We start from the raw sequence: 20783 nt of genomic DNA, 5'->3' as shown, positions 1-20783 counted from the left end.
CTATATTGGAAGGTGGCAAAGCATGTATTGAGATACCTCAAGGGCACTAATCAGTACAAATTATGGTACATACAGAAAGAGCGAGTGAAGCTTCAAGGCTTCACCGATGTAGATTGGTTAGGGAGTCTATCCGATAGGAAGAGCACATCAGGAGGGATCTTCAGTAGTGGGTCAGTGACAGTTTCTTGGTATAACAGGAAACAAATATCGGTTGCACTCAGTTCGACAGAGGAAGAGTACATGGCTGCAAGTTAGGCAGAATGTGAGGCCATCTAGATGAGGAAGAACCTAGTTGGTTTGTTTGGTCAGTACATGGATCCGAACGTCATTTACTGTGATAATCAGAGTTGTATCAGACTCTCTAAAAATCCAGTTTTTCATAATAGGTCCAAACACATTGATATCTGATATCATCATCTCAGAAATTGTATATTGAGGCGGATCATGTTGTTAGAATACATTCCCACGGAGGAGTAAGATGCTGACATTTTGAAAAAGGCATTGTCAAGATGTAAATTCGAGTTTCACAGAGACAGGATCGGGGTAGCAGATAATCCCTTTCTTATTGAGAGGGAGTGTTGAGAAATGGCAACAAGAAATTCTAGTTTAATTTGTCCTTGAATTAAGCTATGAATTAAAATTGAATTATATTCTTATAACAACTTTTAAATAGTTAATTAAGTTTAATTAACTTAATTAGCTTAGGAATTTTGAGTTGGAAGTCTTTTTGTAATCATGTATATGTTCTCCCTAAATTTTAGGGGTCCAGGATGAGTTTATTTGAGTTGTAATTATATTAACTCATTTTACTGAGTTATGGTCAGTTAAATTAGTTCTAATTGTTTGTGGAATTAATATAGGACTAATAGTGAGTTGGTGCATTGGTGCATCGACAAGTGTTACTCTAGTTAACTGAATATTCCCTCATGAGAAACTCATGCATGTCAGTTCAGAGAAAGACCCAATTGAGACTAGAGTGCTAGGAAATTTTACTATCAGTTGTATGATTTACTGAGTTGTAAATATCATGCATGCAATTAGAGAAGGACCTATGTTTGGATTGCATAGTTTTGGAAGCATGAATTCCCTTTAAATACAGGCTATTCATCCTAGGAATTGCGTAAGGAAATAGGGGCTTGGCAGGCAATGGAAATTGGCTAAGTGTTGGCTAATAACAGGCTTATCAGGTAGAGAGTTGAGCATACTTGTGCAGAATTGTTCTTGTGAGAACGAGCTTTCTATCTTCCCTCATATTTCTGATTAATGCAATACAGATAGACGGGGTTTTGAGCAGTGGCTTTCCCCATGAAAACTTATTGTGTTATGTGCCATTGATTTGTCTTCTTCTTATTCATATTGTTTTCATCGATCTATTGGCTTCCCCTAGTTGAAAGTAGAAGTAGATTCTTTTCCTTTGCTTTAGTATATTGCATGAGCTTGTGAATCTACAGGAAATTCTACATGGCCTATGCAATGCACCAACTACGTTTATGAGGTTAATGAATGATATAGTGCACCCTATTATAAATTCATTTGTTATCATCTATTTGGATGATATACTAGTATACAGTGCTACCTATGAGGAGCACATCTCACATTTGACGTAGGTGTTAGAGACATTAAAGAAGCACCAACTACTAGAAAATATCAAGAAGTGTGAGTTTTCATAATAATATTTGGTGTATCTAGGGTATGTGATAGTTGGAGGAGAGCTGAAGATAGATCTTGCCAAGATAGAGGCCATGATGAAATAACCATTGCCTACTAATGTTTCTAAAGTTAGGAGTTTCATTGGGGAAACATAGTACCTTGGGAAATTCATAGCCTCATTTTTAATGATAGTAGTGCCACTCCACACCATAACAACAAGTGGTAATAGTTTCCAATTGTGAAAGGGCTAGTAGAGGGCCTTTGAGGAGCTAAAGAAGAAGATCATTCAAGCACCAGTTCTAGCATTACCAAACTTGCAACAACCCTTCTAGATGGTGACAGATGAGAGTGGGTATGCTATGGGATCAATATTGATTTAGGGAGGAAGGACTGAATGCTATCAGTCATAATTATTTCATGAGGTAGTTCTTAACTACCCTAGCTACAACAAGGAGCTCTATGCCCTGGTGCAAGTTGTGAAGAAGTGGAAGCACTATATAATGGTAAATGGGACATTACCTTTGAGGAGCTAAAGAAGAAGATCATTCAAGCACCAGTTCTAGCATTGCCAAACTTGCAACAACCCTTCGAGATGGTGACAGATGAGAGTGGGTATGCTATGGGATCAATATTGATTTAGGGAGGAAGGACTGAATGTTATTAGACTGTTGAAGCCTCGAAAATCATTGCCTCAACATGGGGGAAAATCGCTTAGTCCGGACCTTGGTTGGCAGCTCCTTTTCCGTTTGGAGTAGTGGCTCCGACTGGGGATAATGGGACCAATTTCCCAATTTGTTTAATGCTTGTGCTAAATGGGGTGATGTGTGATGTTTTTAGAGTAACGTTTAAGATAATGGTAATCTTGTCTAAACTAATTAATCACAAATGCATTTAACTTCTAATTTCTAAAAACTGTCTAATCATAATATACCCAGGATAAACTTGATGTATGTGATCTACAATAATTGTTAGGTAAAATTGACTCATGATAGAGTCAAAGTTGACCAGGTTAAACAGTGATGGTTTTGGGGCACATGGTATTGTGCACCCATAGTATTCTGCCTGTGGTATTATATGTAATGGAGCTTATAAAAGGCTGGAAGGACTTCATTGTAATGCAAGACCTAGAGGCGAGCGGTGAAGGTTCACCTGGTCGGATTGGCCAGGGTTTTGGCCAATGCTAATGAGATCTTATTAGGTTGGGTTTTTCCCCAGATTTGGGGTTTTCCGGGATAAACATTTGTGTTTATGGTTGTTGCTGGTTATTTTCTTATATATATTCCTCTCGGTAATTATTTATGTTATGCAGTAAATTTCTTAACAACTGGTATCAGAGCCAGATATTGGCTTCAAAGGGATTCTTTGATGCCAGGGGTTTATAGTCCCTGATGAGATCAATGCAGTTTTTTACAGATCTGGGTCTGAACAATAATCGTACAAGATTTTGGGAATGTCGAGCAAGCCTCCCGGAATAGTTGCTCAGCAAACAAATTTGTATCTGCGCAGGTTGTGGGGAAACCCAGCGAGGACTTGCCACGGAAACCCAAGTATCTGGTCACCTTCGCGGTGGTTGCGTGGATGAAATATGCGATTAACCGAGCCGTCACTAAAATTTTCGACAATGATGCTTTTCCATTACGACGAGAGCCTCAGTGAGTGGGCCGAGGGGACGAAGATCTGGGGGTCGACAATTTCGACGCCGAAGAATATCTGAAGGTTGTGAAAAGGCACGAGCTGTAGATATCGCAGCCAGCGCTAGATCCGAATAGCAGTATGACGTGGCTGCTGACAAAGCGGAAGCCTAACGTGGATGTCCACAAGACGGAGTTCATGGAGATCATGGCGCCAGTGTTCTTGAGGGGTGCGTGGAAATGCATTTGGAAGATGATACAGAACGACCTGGTGCACGCCTGGGGACTGGATTCCCTAAGCAGGTGTGTGCGGACCTGCAAATTCCAGTATCGGGGTTGTTGATTCCCAGTGGGTTATGCACAAGGAAGACGTGACTCTCGGCCGAATTACACTGAACGGGAGGCGGTATGGGTGATTTTAGGGGCGAATGTTCGCCCTTTGGCGAAATTAAGGGGTTTTAAATTTTTAGTGGGCGAGTATTTTGTATCATAGTACATTTTTACAAATCACCTCAAATAGCCCACCTTATTTTAAGGGAGAGGGTAAAAAAGGTAAATTTAGCCCCTGAAATTAGGAGTTACAACCTTCCATTCGCCCATTTTCAAGAATAGGTTTTATTTAAGTGAGTCCATTCGCCCATTTCCAAGAATAGGTTTTATTTAAGTGAATCCTATGGGCCAAATGCCCAAATACCATATTTATAAAAGAGGTATGGTAAATTAATAAAAATATAAATAAATGAGAGGTATGGTAAATAAATAAAGCATTTTTTATATTTACTCCATAAGTCACCTTATATACATGCAAGGGTGTAAGCAAATAAAAATATAAGTAAAGTGGAGGTATGGTAAATAAATAAAACGTCTTTTTATACTTACTCAAAAGGTATGGTAAATAAATAAAAATATAAATAAACTAGACGCATGGTAAATAAATAAAACCTCTTTTTATATTTAGTCCATAACCCTCGTTCTATTTATGAAGGCTCAAGAAAGAGGTTTTATTTAAGTGAATCCTATGGGCCAAATACCATATTTGTAAAAGAGGTATGGTAAATTAATAAAAATATAAATAAGCGAGAGGTATGGTAAACAAATAAAACATTTTTTTATATTTACTCCATAAGTCACCTTATATTTATACTATGGGACAAATACCATGGACTAGATTGTTATTAATACCATGCAAAAAAAACATTATTAACCCTAATATTAGTATTAATAAAAATAAAAATGGCACATGGTATTGACCCATGGTATTCACCAAAATGGCACATGGTATTGACCCATGGTATTCACTTGGAATGTAGCCTATTTAAATGGGGGAATTAAACCAACATGGATCCATCTTTACTCTGGATCTACTAACCCCCGAGAGGTATCAAATATCGTGATATGCAAACTAGCATAGAGTGAAAAAATATTTGATCCGATCAAGAGTAAAACCGGATGTTGTAATTTAATGTCTGTTAAACATTTTAGCCTGGTTAAAATAAAAATAAAATAAAAATCAACTATTAATTTTATTAATTTTTATAAATTACTAATAGTAATTTTTATAAATTACTAATAGTAATTTTTAAGCTCCAGGTTTATGATAACCCATGGTATTGACCCATGGTATTCATGTGAGCATAGACTATTTAAAGGGGAAATTCTATCTTAGATGCATCTTAATTCTGGGTCTACCAAGTGCTCAAAGGGATAAATAGATTTCATCCCCCTAAGAGTGTTAGATGTGGAGTTAAGATGGATATAGGTTGGTTTTTATGATAATGAAGATATTAAATAGACTTAGGAAATTATATTGTAAAAACATCTTAAGGTGAATGGTTAAAGCATAGACATTGGACAAGTATATTTGTATACTTCTGTTTTAAACTGAAACAAATCCAGGGCTAAAAGGAATGGATTGATTGCACTAGTCATCCTTCTATAACTTTCCAACATATGCTGGAGTAAACAGATTGTAATTTGGGTAATTTTTCTAATTGCAAACGGGAACATACTTTTGTATTGGCAGGGTGGTTACGAGGTCCCTAGAAGTGGAGTAAACAGATTGTAATTTGGGTAATTTTTCTAATTGCAATCAGGAACATACTTGTGTATTGGCAGGGTGGTTACGAGGTCCCTAGAAGTGATGAATTTGAATTTTTCTTGGTTTTATATATAGTATTAGGTTTTTTCTCATGCTTTCTGTGAATGGCACGGGTGAATTTTATCCTACACCCACTAGGTTATCGATATGTAATTTCGGTAATTTTGATTTCAAAAGATATTTTAAAGAAATGCAATGATTTCATTTGTGTATTCAATAAACACAAGATTTTATAATTAAGTAAAATATTTGCCATGCCTGGTGAGAGATTCGCCAAAAAATTATATATACATATCATATTATTGATAAAATCGTCTTCCATTTTTCCTATATACCATGGAGATTCGCCCATTTATTATACATGTAAATTTGGGGGGTTCTTAAAATTTTCCGTGGGAGGCGGTCAGGTTGAGGAGCCAATATGAATGGGATCGTGGCCAACATTGGATCTGTGGACTGCAGGAGCACTGATTTTTCAGGGATGATGATGATAAAATGAGCAAATCATATTGAGAGAGGATGGATCAGAATCACAGCAAAAATAAAAAAAAAAATTAATGAAGTCAAAATTATTGCATGTAAATGGGCATACTACTGTAAGACCTGGTAAGGCATGTGTACCCCTCGGTGATCACCGGTAAAGTCTGGGTTAGACCCAGGTGATAGGGGGGATGTCGGGTTAACAATACCCCGGGTAAAAACTCTGAGGGGGGTAAGAGCTAGAGTGAGCGAGATTGTCTCACTTAGCAGGTTTGGCTAGAGTTAGTCAAGGAACCCCACGTCAAGTTTAAAGGGGGAATTGTTAGGTAAATTTGACTCAGGATAGAGTCAAAGTTGACCAGGTTAAACAGTGATGGCTTTGGGGGACATGGTATTGTGCACCCATAGTATTCTGCATGTGGTATTATATGTAATGGAGCTTATAAAAGGCTGGAAGGACTTCATTGTAATGCAAGACCTGGAGGTGAGCGGTGAAAGCTCACTTGGTCGGATTGGCCAGGGTTTTGGCCAATGCTAATGAGATCTTATTAGGTTGGGTTTTTCCCCGGATTCTAAAAGCAATTGGTAATAAATATCATTCAATTATAATGAGAATTGAATCCGTTTTAACAATAAACGTTTCGTATAAAAAGTTAGTAGAAACGATTGTGAGAAATATATCGCATAAAGAGTTATTCATATATACAACATCAAATAGAGATCATCAACATACAGAAGTGCAATAATGATAATCGAAATTCAGACTTAGCATACGCACCTGCAAACTACGAGAGTCTAGTTAGGTTGTCGAATGGATCGACAGGCGAGTCCTTCCATTGAACATCCATTAATTCATTTTCGGGGTTAGTAGCAGCTATAAGTCCAATTTTATTTTCTTTCTTTGCCTCTTCACCATAGCCTTATGCTGTGGGCTATAGAATACATCCAGAGGGGGTATTTCTTCAATCTTCAGAATTATTTCGGAGGTGGGGGTAACAAGGATATGCTCTACTTCTGGTTCATTTGCAGTTTCTTCCACTGTAATTTCTAGAGTTGTCTTCTATTGTGGAGTTTGCAACTCTAGCACCTATTCCTCTATATTGAGACTTTTATTAAAATTATCCCACTCTACCTCTAAGTCAATTACCATGTGTTTTATTTGTTTTGCATAGGTAGTAGGGATTTCAACCTGCTTGCTAGCTGAAGCTTCTTCATCTATCTTTTGTGTAGATTGGGTCGTATCCTCGATGCTCCTGCTTTTTCCGTTTTGTGATGACTGTAGTGATTCCCCGATAGATTTTTATTGAGACTCTGCCCCAGAATCAGATTTGGAATTTTCTTTGGAGTCACCTTCTATAGTCACACTGGGAGTAGGCTCCCTTATTGGTTCAATTAATAATTGGTCCAATGGGACTATTGCCAGCCTTCTTTCTTTGTAACTGTAAAACTTTTACAGATCTTATTGGTCAAAAAGTAGTTGTGCCATATGTTTCACCTCTGCAAAGGTGTTTTTTATGCAAAAAGATATCATCAAAAACATCCTCCTCATTAGTGAATACTTTTATTTTCACCAAAGTGGTGAAATTCTTAACAATGCCGAATGGGTCATACTGTCATCCAGGGAATTTGGGTAATTGTAGAGATAGCATGTTCTCTGCTTCTTTGAATGCATGTCCCAGGTTGTGTAGTGCAAATGCTCCGCACTATATAAGGAATGCAGGCCAAATGGCCTTCTTTGACTCTTTCAGTGTATGGCTCATTCCTCCCTCACTAGCTGTTTGATAGGCTATCTCCCTAGCCATTAATTTATCTGGAACATAGTATGGGAGGATGTGGGGGGAGGTGATGCTGCCAAAAACTCTGATATATGTAAATATTTCCTCCCCAAACCATCTGGCCACTGGGAGGATGTCAACTTCAGCTTCTTTGGAAAACCTGAGGGTGTCTCGATTATAAAACCGCTTGTGAATAAGGAGCATAACTCCATGGCAAATCTTGAAAAAATGTGGTTGAAAATTGGATTCCCACATCACCTGAATGGGAAGTGGATTTCGAAGAGTCCATTTCCATCCCATCATGGGGAAATTTCAACTAAAACAAACAGCATCCATAACATAGGCGCTCATAAAAATTGGAGGGTAAACCCTCGAAGCATTACTTCTTCTTCTATACTCGATAATTGTTTTCGCTAAATTATACGACAATATTTGGGCCCAATTCATGATAGAATTAACGATTGCATCTATTAACGGTAACCACTCTAGGGAGAACTTGGTACTATCAAGTCTACCAAACAGTCTACATAACATAGCCGTAACAAAACTATAAGGGGGACAAATAGATGCAATAGTGTCCATACCAGTTTTGTCTTTCTTGATTTTCTCTTCATTATTCGACCAGGCGCGGGTGCAATCCACTGGATCGTTGTTCTCTTTAGCAAAATTTTGTAAGAATTTCCTGTTATAGATGACCTGTGGCTCTAGTAGGTGGTACATAAGCCGTAGGTTGTCCGGGGTAAAAGATCCGATGACCCCTTGGCTTCTCGTCTTGAATTCTCTGTCTGAAATATCTGCTTCATCGATAACCCATTTTACCATGTCGGTATAAGGGATTATCTTCGTCCAAGCGGCTATAAGGTATAAAAACGAGCAAGCCGTCTCTAACATGGAAGCGTCTGAGGAATCTCATCCGTCAACTGTAACATTTGTTTCCATAATCCTTAGTTGTTCCTCCTCCAGTATGTTGTACATAGTCTCCCATGTAGAGGTTCCTCCCTCTCTACTGCATGTGGTATCTGTGAACAAGGGATTCATCTCTGTCTTCTCAGAGGCTACAGCTTTGCCTTTCTTCCCCATTGCTCTCAACACTCTGCTCTGCGGGTTTTTCCTGAAATGAAGAACAACAGTTATTGGACACTTAAAGATGAACATAAAAATGAAATAATGAAGATAGCTTGTAAACGTGATAAAAGAAGCATTATCTGAACGCCCGTAACAAGATATCGTATCAAGCTAAATGGCTTTTCACACATAAATTCAGTTATTTCCCACTAATTCCCATTAATGATTCGTTATCCCTTAGCTTTATTGCTCATAAATGTTTGTGTCGTAAAACGGGATGAAAGCTTCTAGGGTGGCGAGCCATTGTACTGCGATGATAGCGATTATGCAATTTGCGAAGCAATATCGCAGATCACAATATCGCAAGATGTGCCTTTTAGCATTCTTACCTCCTGCTATGTGTTTGCGAGATGCGAGATGCGATCCATCCATTAGCTGTTTCACGTATAGTTAATTTCTAGGTTTATCCTATGTAAATAGACTTGGCGGACTCGAAATATTTACTTTTAATATTCTAAGGTGTGGGTCTGGGCGCGAATCGCATTTTGAAATATCAGCTTATGGTAAGTGCAAAATGTTTGCTTGAATACCTGAAATGCAATGCGATAAAAGTCAAAGCACCATCGTGGTTTCGCAACTCGCAAATCTTGCTATATCATTTTTAAGAGAGAGTATTTTATGAGTCGTGATATGCGATGCGAGACTTAAGCATAAAAAGCTTAAGGACTTCTGTTTACGTCGGAATTTATGATAATTTAGACCATGGAGCCCTTATTTAATCACTTTGCTTGATTTTGGAGGCTTTTAGAAAGGTCCTTTGGTGGGTTTTAGATATGCTATATATGAAAAGGTAAGTCTTTAGTAGTTCCCAAAAAGGTTTTGATTGTTATCTTTGCTTTACTCAAAAAATAAAAGAAATAACTAAATGCTAAGTTTTGTTTTTTGGATGAAATTTTTAAAAGGGTCCCCATTTAGTTAATGTAACATTAACTACTATCATTAATAAATGGGGGGTTGTTGAATACCACAACACAGTCATAAGTATTTCATGAGGTAGTTCTTAACTACCCTAGCTACAACAAGGAGCTCTATGCCCTGGTGCAAGTTGTGAAGAAGTGGAAGCACTATATAATGGTAAATGGGACATTAATCCACCCATATCACAACCACTACAGTACTTGCAGGCCTAGAGTAAGCTACAATAAACCAAGTATTATAAGTGGATGGGGTTTCTACAACAATTTCATTTAGTGATCAAGTACAAGAAGGGTGGCAAAAATAAGTTGATCGACATGCTTTCAAGGATACTCGCATCAAATATCACATCTTTGGGACCTCTGATGCACATGAAGCCATTCACCCATGATGCATACAAAGAAGCATATTCAGAGGATGAGCACTTCAAGGAGGTATTTCAGCAGTTGAAAAACCAAATTCATGTGCATGGTAGTGACAACACTATTTAATACCATCTCGAGCATGGGTTACTCTACAAGATGAATAAGTAATGTGTTCCTAAAGGTGAGCATTTGCAACTGATCAGAGAGGCTCACACATCCAAGGTTGCAAAGAACTTTGGTTTAGGAAAGACAACGGCAAACTTGCAGTGGTATGTGTATTGGCCCGAGAAGCAAGAACATGTAGCTAGGTTCATAATATGATGCATGATTTGTTATACCATCAAAGGCTAGTATCATGAAGTAGAGTCTATATAATCCCCTATCCTACCCACTTGTCTTTGGGAATACATTTAGATGGAATTTATGGGAGGTTTACCAACAACCAAGAAGGGACATGACTACCTGTTCGTGGTAGTTGACATGTTCAACAAGATGTGTGTTTTGATGCCCTATAAGAAGACCATGAATGGGAAAGAAGTAGAAAACTTGTTATTTAAACAAGTCTAGGTGCACTTTTGGATACTAAGGAGCATAATTTTAGACAGGGACATGAGATTTCTTAATGAATTTTGGACTACATTGTGGGAGAAGATGGACACGAAGTTGAATAAGTATACAACATTCCATCCTTAGAAATTTGGGCAAACAGAAGTAGTCAACAAGACTTTGGTGCAACTTTTGAGGGGTTATGATCAGAAGAATTTGAAGACCTACTCTTATAACATAGCAGTCCAAAATTCTACTGGTAAGTCCCCATTTGAACTTGGTTTTTATATTTATTTCCTTCACCTTTGGATATTCCATATGGGAAGTAAGGAGGTGTGAGGGAGGATATTACAAGGGGTGCCTTGAGGGCTGAAAAAATTGTTGAGAAGCTGAAGAAGATCCATATACAGGTACAAAGACACTATATAAGTCACAAGAAAAATATAAGGCCAAACATGATTAGCAAAGAACATAGAAGTTGTTCAAGGTGGGAGATAGAGTATGGTTACAGTTGAACAAGGAGAGGCTACAAAGTCCTTGTAAGAAAATCAAGGCTTTGCGATATGCTCACTTTGATATACTGGAAAAGGTGGGAGATAATGCCTACAGACTCAGTCTAACCCCATCCATGAGTATTTACTCAGTTGTGAATGTGCATGAATTTAAGCTCTATTAGCCTTCCATGCTAGATCAAGGAGAGGAACAGGTCCTACCTTCTATGGAGGATTTGGCACTAGATGCTTTGAAAGAGTTGAACGAAGATACAATTTTTGCAGAAGAGGTCCAAAACTACAATACAAATGCAGCATGAACTTTGACAGATTGGGTTGAAAGGACAACTTCCAAGAAAATCTAAATGGTACACCCAAGAGAAGGTGGAGGAAAAATTTCCTCACTTCATTTAGTAGAAGCTTTTGGGGAGAAAAATCCTCCCAAAATGGGGAGGTGTGATCCAGATTGGATCATTATATTTTTTGTCATCTATCTCAATGCTTTCATAGTGGAAAAGTGAAAGAATTAACTGACAAGACCATTTTTACTGGCGAGACCCAGTTTGGAAAATTGGGGTCTGAAACGATGTTTTTTGGGGGTAAAACTTTATTTCTTTAGTGCAACACCTTTTCTTCATATTCTAAAATAAAGACTGTTATAGGCCATTTTGTCACATCTGGTCAATAGGCCTTCAAATAGGATCATTCACATATTTTGAACACTTTTTCATTCTCCCTACACAAATCCCTAAGTATGCCTCTCTCATATCCCTGAGTTTTTGCCTGAAACTGCTTCATTTCAATCATTTTTAGGTCCAACGCACACTGGCCCCTTATTGGCCAGTGTTGACTACCAGTTTGTCCTACTTTGGGCTTGCGTTGATCACCTATAATTCGCTCAGTCTTGAGGGTGTGTTGATTTTATAAATTCAACAAAACAAAAAGAATCCTAAATCTTCCTCTTCCAGAACCTTCTAGGATCTGTTTTAACTATTTACCTTGGATAAAAGTCTCGAATCTTCCTACCTTGGAGTTTTCATCCCTTGTCCCTTGAGCTCATCCTCTCGTCAAGAGTGGATATCAAGCCTAGATTGGTAAAAGGATAATAATTCATGAACTACCTCCCTCATCTATATATTTACAACCATCCATATGAAAGGGGTTGGCTTTTTGAGATCGATTCTACCCTTGTGTTGTTGTTGTGAGAGACATTATTCCATGCATTAGGGTGATTAGAGGTGCACTTTGTGGCAAGGAAAGTACAATTCAACTTGGAGGAGCTATTCTACAAGATCAACACCTATTTTTGGTTGTAACTCACTCCATTTCTATTAATGCAAAGAGTTCTTTGTTTTCATATATATGATGTTATGATTTCATGTATTTCAATAACACGTTGATCTATTGAATAAAGTGATTAGATGCTGCCACATAGATCCCATAGATCATTGGCTTGTGTTGTTTGATTTTGTAGTTTCTAATTATAGCGACTAGAGCTAGGATTGGAGCATACAAGCCAAGGAAGGAGTGAAGCATACGACGGATTTCAGGTAGGCTTCATCATGTTATCTATTTACTTTAAGGAAAACATCAATCTCTTTGTCTTTTTGTTGTTCTAGGTCAGTCCACTATGCCTAGGGAATGTTAGAAAATTATATATTACAGAGCAATGGAACACATAAAATATTGCATAAATATAAACACAGAAAACGTATAAAACAAGAGAGACACAGACATACGTGGTTCACCCAATTTGGGCTACATCCATGGAGAAACAACCAGTCCTTCCTTTTATATTATCCAACAAACTGAAGAGATAAAACCTACAGTAGATCAGCTGTAATTCCCTCTTCTCTCTCAGAATACAGATCTACATAGACGCAAAACAATTCCCTCATATATAGTGAGGAATTGCCTTCTAGGGCAAAAAACCCTAAATTAAACATAACTTCTACCATCAGATCTCCACGTAATGAACAGCCCAGATTGACTATGAAATTACAACATTTTACAAGGACCCCCTGCATCGTAAATATTATGGGTGGCACTGCCGCCACATTATGAACTCAGGTCTAATGCGATGATACCTCTGAATAAAGAAGATAATCAGGCTCCACACCCAACAGGGAAGATACTTATGTCAGCAGTCATAGATTTTGTATAACAAATTGGCGACCATACTAGGGATCGATGTATTCCCTTGGTGGTTTGTTTTTCCATTATGCTTGTCTTACCTATTCTTCAGACCTTTACTATCTTATTCAATTAAGAACAAACCTAGGAAGACCCTTCACTGAGTTTCAATTGCAATTTTTGTGTTGGAACTTTGCATCCCTTGACCAACACACTCTATGGTCTAGAGACAGAGCGTTGCACCCCAGCTAAGACTTCTCTGTGTCTGCGTTGCAAAGAACTGGTTCCTCCTTTTCACTCGCATTGGCCCCTGTTCATGAACAAATTTTCTTTTGTCCTGATTTTCTCTCTGATCAACCTTCTTCCAACTGCTCTTCCTTGATTCTTTGAGTGTCTTGTGGTTTCTCTGAAGCCTCCATTTGGTTTTCTTTACTTTTTTATTGCCTTTGGTAGGGATTTGTTTAGATTTTCCTTTGTTCTTATCATTAGGTAGTTTGCAAACTAATTTTGTTTGATCATTGAGTGCTTAGATGGATTGATGTTTTAGTCATTGTTCTGAAAAGGCTATTTGAATTAATGATTAAACTTTGCATCTTAGTTTTCATCATTTTCAAAAATTAAGTGGTTTGAAAAGAAAAATCTTTTCATTGACATCTAGGGTTTTGTGTGTGAAAATTGGAATTCCCTAGTGTGAAACTGGGTGTTTTTTCTTTCATTTTTGCAAAAAATTCCCCCCCTCAATTGCTAAATTGTGTATGATTGTTAATCACCTCTAAGTGACATCACCATTTTGATAATATTTTGTTTCATTCTTTCCTTATTCTTATCAAATTCAAATTCTATGCATAGATTGATTATTGAATTTGAAAAGACACTTTTATATTACAGTTAAAGTCTATGTGGTTTCTTTTCGTCAGTGATCAAGTTTCATCCATATGTTTCTTTTCATTTGAAACATAAAAGAAAAGAAAAGAAAAACGATCATTTGCATCGCATATAGGGCTTTGATTTTGATTGGAATAGTGAAGTTGAGGAGATCGATTATTGCATTGCTTGTTTGTTGCATCATTGATTGATTTCTTCTTCCCCTACTTAGTTAGGCCTTTCAATGTTAAAAGGAAAATGAAAAGAGTTATTTTCGTCATATTAGTTGCATCATAGGTGTGTTTAGGTGACATCGATTTTTGAGCCTTGAAATCGAAACATAATTCAAGATAAACTTTAAAATTCATCTCAATTAACCTAAGGACACTTAACAACACACTTAGATGTCTAGGCTAGAGTCATGTTCCGACATATTTAAACGTAGGAGTTGTCATTTTTTCCAGCGTTTCATTCCAGGGGTGATATCTCGTTCCATGTATGTAAGTTTATGAGATCCTTCTCCATGTACCTTTGAGTATATTGGACAACGCTCCACGCATGGAAAGTATATGGGAACACTCTCATTGAATGGTTACACATTAAACAACACTACTACAGACTGCACTTCCATTTACCATTGAGTATATTTTGGAAGTCCACCATAGGTTGTTATCCATCCATAGGTAACTAATTCGGCCATTTTGTATACTGTGATACACCGAACACAACATTCAGGGATATTTCTTGCACATACATTAAGTCCTTGGTTCTCCAAGGTGTATATTGCAGTTCACGGTTTCTTGGTAAACCCTTTTGCCTAGTTACCCCTTTTTGTTTTATTTGTGTCTTTAATTTCTAAAATCAATTAATTAACCGTAGAACAACATCCTCCTCATGGAACAACTCCTTAATGGATATTAGGTTAAGACTAATGGAAACAGTTCCTGAGTCTTAGTCCTTTTCCTCCTTTTGGAAATATTGGTTCTCCTTATATGGCAACGTTGTCCCTTCCTGGATTTACCATTAGTTTTCCAGTTTGGTTGTTTTTGAACACTATGGTTCTGAATGCCCAAACTGCTTCTCAACCAATTTCTCCTCCACCTAAACAATATCAACCTCAAGTTGATCCTAAAGTTCACCCTTTGCCTTCTTCACCTATTATTTCTTCATCCATTTCTTCCTCCTCTTCTGGCGAAATTCTTGATTGTAATAACCAAGAAGATAAGAAGAAGAAGAAGAAGAATCAAAATAAGTAGGGGTCCAACCAAGCAACCATTGATATGAATGCAACTAATGTGGAGAAACCTTCCAATCAACCCCGCAAAGTTAAATTCCCTTGCAAGTTATGTAAGGGTGACCACCTTCTTCGAGATTGTCCTAGTATTCCACAAGTATTAGAAGTGTGGTACATAGGCTCACATCAGCCTTCATTATCAGCCTCTAGAGATCATGTTGGTGATAAACCCTCAACTAGTGATAGTAAGGTCCATGGGAAAAAGGGTAAAGTTAAATTTCCATGTAAATTACGTGAAGGGAATCATCCTATTCACCTTTGTCCCTATATGGATTAAGCCTCAAAAGTGTTGGAAAACATTACAACTTATCAACCCCGTATTTTGGTTGGTTATTGGAATATTTCTCCAAATCCTCCACTATTTGATGAAGTGGTTGATAAGAATATGAATCCAATCAATCCCACTTTCTCTGAACGTGAATCCCATGAGTCTGTTCCTGACCAACCATTGTTTGAGAAAATTGTTGACCCGATTCCACCTTTGGTTAATCGTACTTTTCCCTTAGAGAGCCAGGATCATACTTCTCAGGTTATTCTTGTTTCTTCTGATTCTACCAGGAAAGGGGGCATTTCTCCCATTCCTACGAAACCCCCCCAAGAAACCATGCCATTTCCTTTGATTGGAGTCGATTGAAAGAACCTCGTCTCCTTGTCAAAGGAGTATGTCAAAGAAATGGAAGTTCTTGAGAGGCATTTAAAACAGGAAAATGAAAGGTTGAAAGCTCAAATCCAATAAATTCAAAAAGAAAATGAAAAATTAAAAAGGAAAAATCATAGGTTGAAGGTGAGAGAAATCTTAATTTCTAAATAGGCACACAAGTGGTATCATCAAAAGAGGGCATTAAAAACAAAATACCAAAGGCTGAAAGTTCTCCACATGGCACAAACCAATGTAGATGATTTGTTGCAGGAAGCAGAGGAAGTGTAAGAAGAAGAGGAACAACGATAGACACACAGGGACATTGTTTGTGCATGAGGACATGCAATGGCTTCCTCTTGGGGGAATGTTGGGTATCACTTTTGGTGTTTTATCTTCACCACATAAGCCATTTTTGCCTTCATTTTCCATTTTCCACTTCCATTTTCAACCATAAAACCTTTGAAATTAATAAAATCAAGTACATATGTCATTTATTTTTAATGATTTAAATTTTGATAAAGTCTTGCTTTAAAATTAAAAATTTAGTTGTAATTACCGGATGTTGCAACTTCCCGTGATAGCTCCATGGTTTTTATATGTGCAGGATAGCTGGGTGAAATCCAAAGGTTGTTGGGTAATCCTTAGTGTAAAAGGATGGTGAAAATCCTATTTTTCTCCTCAAAAGGTTCACGGAGGTGCTCGATCAACGTTGGTCAAACTAGGCCAGTCATGCAGAAAATCCCTTGTTTTAATCATAAAATTTGGGCAGTTTTTTTATTTTAAGGGATTTCTCCCAAATTTTAGGGATAAAATCAACAACAAAAATTGATCAAAATGATTCAAAAGGCTAAATGGTATGTAAGAGATAAATCATGCTCATCTGGATGGCGAAAACATCCAGAAGAGCATTTATATTTTGAAAGGAGATGGTAACGGTTAAATTGTTGCCATAATTACAAGGTAAGCTCATACAGAAATGATGGCAATAAGTCATATGCAAATATTATTTGGAATATCATCTTCGTTAATGATTTCGATTCTCATTAAAATGAATGTTAGATATGATGGGAAAAACATGGTTGATTTGACCAACTACATCATTATGGGACATTCAACGTCAAGGTTTCAGTAATCATTCATCATAACATTCATATTATGGTTATGAAATGGTCGTAAAATCATTGTTTTAACAACTCTTAGAAATAGAAGTTCTATCACGAGATATTCAACTTATAATTCATTTTCTTAAATTATGATTGGCATCTGTCCAATCACACCCATGATTATCCCATTCAACCATCTCATAAAAAGTTTTTTTTAAGAAAAATAGTGGAATAAAGGTGAGTATTTCAGAATTTGGGATAGGGGCTTAACAACTGTTGGTAATATATTCATTACATGATTGATATGAATCTTAATAGCAAAAAATAAAACACTGACCTCATACCTATATTACAGGATCAATACAAGAAAGCTTTTCTTAGTACCGGATAAAAATTGTTTTCCAGTACTGGATGAACATAGGAGACTGCTTTCCAGTATCGGATGAAAACTGGGAGTTTTTATTCAGTGCCAGATGAAATTTTAATAAGGTACCTGAATGTATAGTCTTAAAATTGGGATCTTGTAGGCTTCTCTTTATAGCTTAGCATGTTTTGAGGGTCAAACTGGAGTAGGTGCTAGCAATTACCGATGTTGCATGTGATATTGTTATGCTTGAAGGATCACACTGGAAAAACTACAAACAACACATTGGTACAATAACTTTGAAATTACAACTCAAGTGTTAGAAAATGAGGCAAAAGAATTCAATGATCGAGCTCCAAGCTCTGTAACAAGAAGGCATTCTGTAGCTGGACAACCTCCTATTGCAATGCAAAAACCTCTTTTAGGAACCAAACTAACCACTACTTTTGTTGCCATTTCCATTTTATTGGAAAATAAACCTAACTACTACTACTGTTCTGTGTATTTTTCTTGAGCTCATATCAGTTAATTCTCACCGGTGTTTTCAATTTTTAGGAGTCTGAAAAACTTAAAGAAAACTCCATTTATTGTCCTGTGGATTTTTCTCGAGCCCGAGCCAATTCCTACTCGCTGGTGTTTTCAATTTTTAGGAGTCTGAAAAACTTAAATAAAACTCCATTAGGATCCTCTTCCATAAGTAATCTACCAGACCTAGATAAAGGAATAAACTTACACCTGGAAGATGCCCTCCTTATTGCTTACCTAAATGAGAACATAACTAGCTTTTTCTCTTGTTATTAACACCAAAATCATTATCCAACAACACACCTATATACATATATGTACAAAGTTAAATTAAATTATACAACAAAACTTACAGTGGTGGATCAACAAGAGGAGAACTCCCCTTTCTAACCAATTGCATTTCAGAATTTTGAAGAATAGGTTTGCTAAAATCCTCTTTAGATAGTGGTTTATGATAAACTTTCAATCGATGTCCATTTATGACAAAGGAAGTCTGATCTTTGTCAATAGTTTTTATCTTAATTGAACCATCGTTGTAAACGATGTCTACTTCATAGGGTCCCAAACATCAAGTGGACAATTTACCCTTGAAATTCTTGAACCTACTGTCATACAGCAGGGCCCAATCATCTAGATGGAAAGACTTATTCTTGATGTACTTATCATGACATTTAGTCCTTTGTTCTTGAATGAGTGTAGAATTCTGAAGAGCATCTTGTCTGATTTCATCAATCTCATTCAACTGCAATATCCTGTGTTTTTGAGCTTCATCTAAGTCCATCCCCAATTGCATAATAGTCCTGAAGGATTTTACTTGAATTTTGCTGGGTTGTGTTATATTCTTTCCACGACTAGCCCACGTAGTTAACCGAGGGGTTAGAGCGGTCCAGGGCAGCGCCCCGGGAATTTTTTTTTTTGGACCTTATATTAGGTTGGGCAGACCTACCTATGGTTTTCGCACATGGTTTTGGACATAATGGTTTTCGGTCCATGGTTTTGGACGCGATGGTTTTTGCACATGGTTTTGGACGCAATGGTTTTCAGTCCATGTTTTTGGACGTGATGGTTTTTGGTCCATGTTTTTGGACACGATGGTTTTCGGTCCATGGTATTGGATGTTTCGGCATGTATAAATATGTATTGTAACATTGAAAGGAACATAACAAAAAATCAATCTGGTAGTCCCAGTTTTGGGATCCAGGGGAAAATCTCTGTGTATATGTGTTTTATGTGTTATGTTCTCGCATTGTTTATTTTCTGTGTTTTAGAATTTGTATGCAGGTAATTTTTGTATGGGGTTAAAACCTACATTTGGTATCGGAGTTGTTTTGGCTTCAAGATGACACCTTTGTTGTTGAGGGGTTTCGCTCGAGCCTGTGGTAGACCCTGTTCAGTGGGAGATCTGTGGGATCAATTCTGGTGGTGAAAGAAGATGGTGAGCAGTGGAAATATAGAGATACAAAAATTTAATGGTCAGAGTTTTGAGTTATGGAAACTCAAGATGGAGGATCTGTTGGTGGACAAAGATCAGTGGATCATGGTAGATCCGGGTACTAAACCAACAGGAGTGTCTGATGAAGAAAGGAAGAAGTTGGATTGGAAGGCAAAGAGAACAATACGATTATGTGTCTCAAATTCAGTATTGTTGAATGTATCAGGGGAAGCTACGGCGAAGGCTTTGTGGGACAAGTTAGGGACTTTGTACCAATCTAAGTCTCTGGTGAATAAACTGTTCCTGCAGAAAAAGCTGTATAACCTGAGGATGAAAGATGGAGACTCGGTGACAGAGAATCTGAATGCATTTAATACTGTGGTAAGTCAGTTGTTTTCTGTTGATATTAAAATTTCAGATGAAGATAAGCACATTAGTTTATTGTGTTCTCTACCAAATTCGTGGGATAGTCTAGTTATTGCAATAGGTAGCAATGCAACTGCCTTGCAGTTTGATGAAATAGTCTCATCCTTGCTGATGGAGGAGATGAGACAGGAAAATATGGAGAGCCAGAATGTTGATGCCTTGTCTCTATGAGGACGGTCCCAGCCAGAAACAAAAATAATTCATCAAGTGGGAGATCTAAATCTAGAGGGAGATCTAAATCTACAGGAAAACATGTAAAGGTGGTGTGCTGGAAATGCGGAAAGGAAGGGCAATACAAAAGGGATTGTAAATCTAAAGCTCCTGACGAAGGAAAGGGATCTCATGATTCTCCTTCTGCGGTGATGTATTCTTAGGGTACGATAGGAAGGCTAGAATCGTTGGTCACGGAAAAGTAAAGTTGAAGTTAAAAGGTGGAAGGGTTAGAACACTTCAGGTTGTTCTGCATATTCCTTCATTGGCCAAAAATCTGATTTCTGTAAGCAAGCTGGATGATGCAGGTGTAAAAATAGTGTTCAAGAAAGATACCTGCAAGATGGTTTGGGGTGCAATAGTATTGATGCAGGGAGTTCGGATTGGAACTATGTACAAGCTGCAAGGTAGCACTGTTATTGATGGGTGCAACAGTTCAGTGGTTCCTGAAAGTGGAGCAGAAAATCTAGTGGTCTCTGGAGAGAAGACCATGTTGTGGCATCAAAGGCTTGGACATATTGGAGAGAAGGGCCTTTGAATACTTCATCATAAAGGTATGGTAGAAGGTATGAGTAATAGCTCTCTGGATTTTGATTTCTGTGAAAATTGTGTATATGGGAAGCAGAATCGGGTGAGTTTCCCCTCTGGTGGTAAGAGGGTGAAATAGATATTAGAGCTTGTGCACAGTGATGTGTTTGGACATGTGAAGGTTCCAT

The sequence above is a fragment of the Pinus tabuliformis genome, chromosome 8 (assembly GCF_031772625.1).
Source record: "Pinus tabuliformis cultivar Carrire ecotype Pingquan chromosome 8, CPIR1, whole genome shotgun sequence".
Classification (NCBI taxonomy): Eukaryota; Viridiplantae; Streptophyta; class Pinopsida; order Pinales; family Pinaceae; genus Pinus; species Pinus tabuliformis.
The sequence above is the reverse complement of the archived record's forward strand: the minus strand, read 5'-3'. Positions refer to the sequence as shown.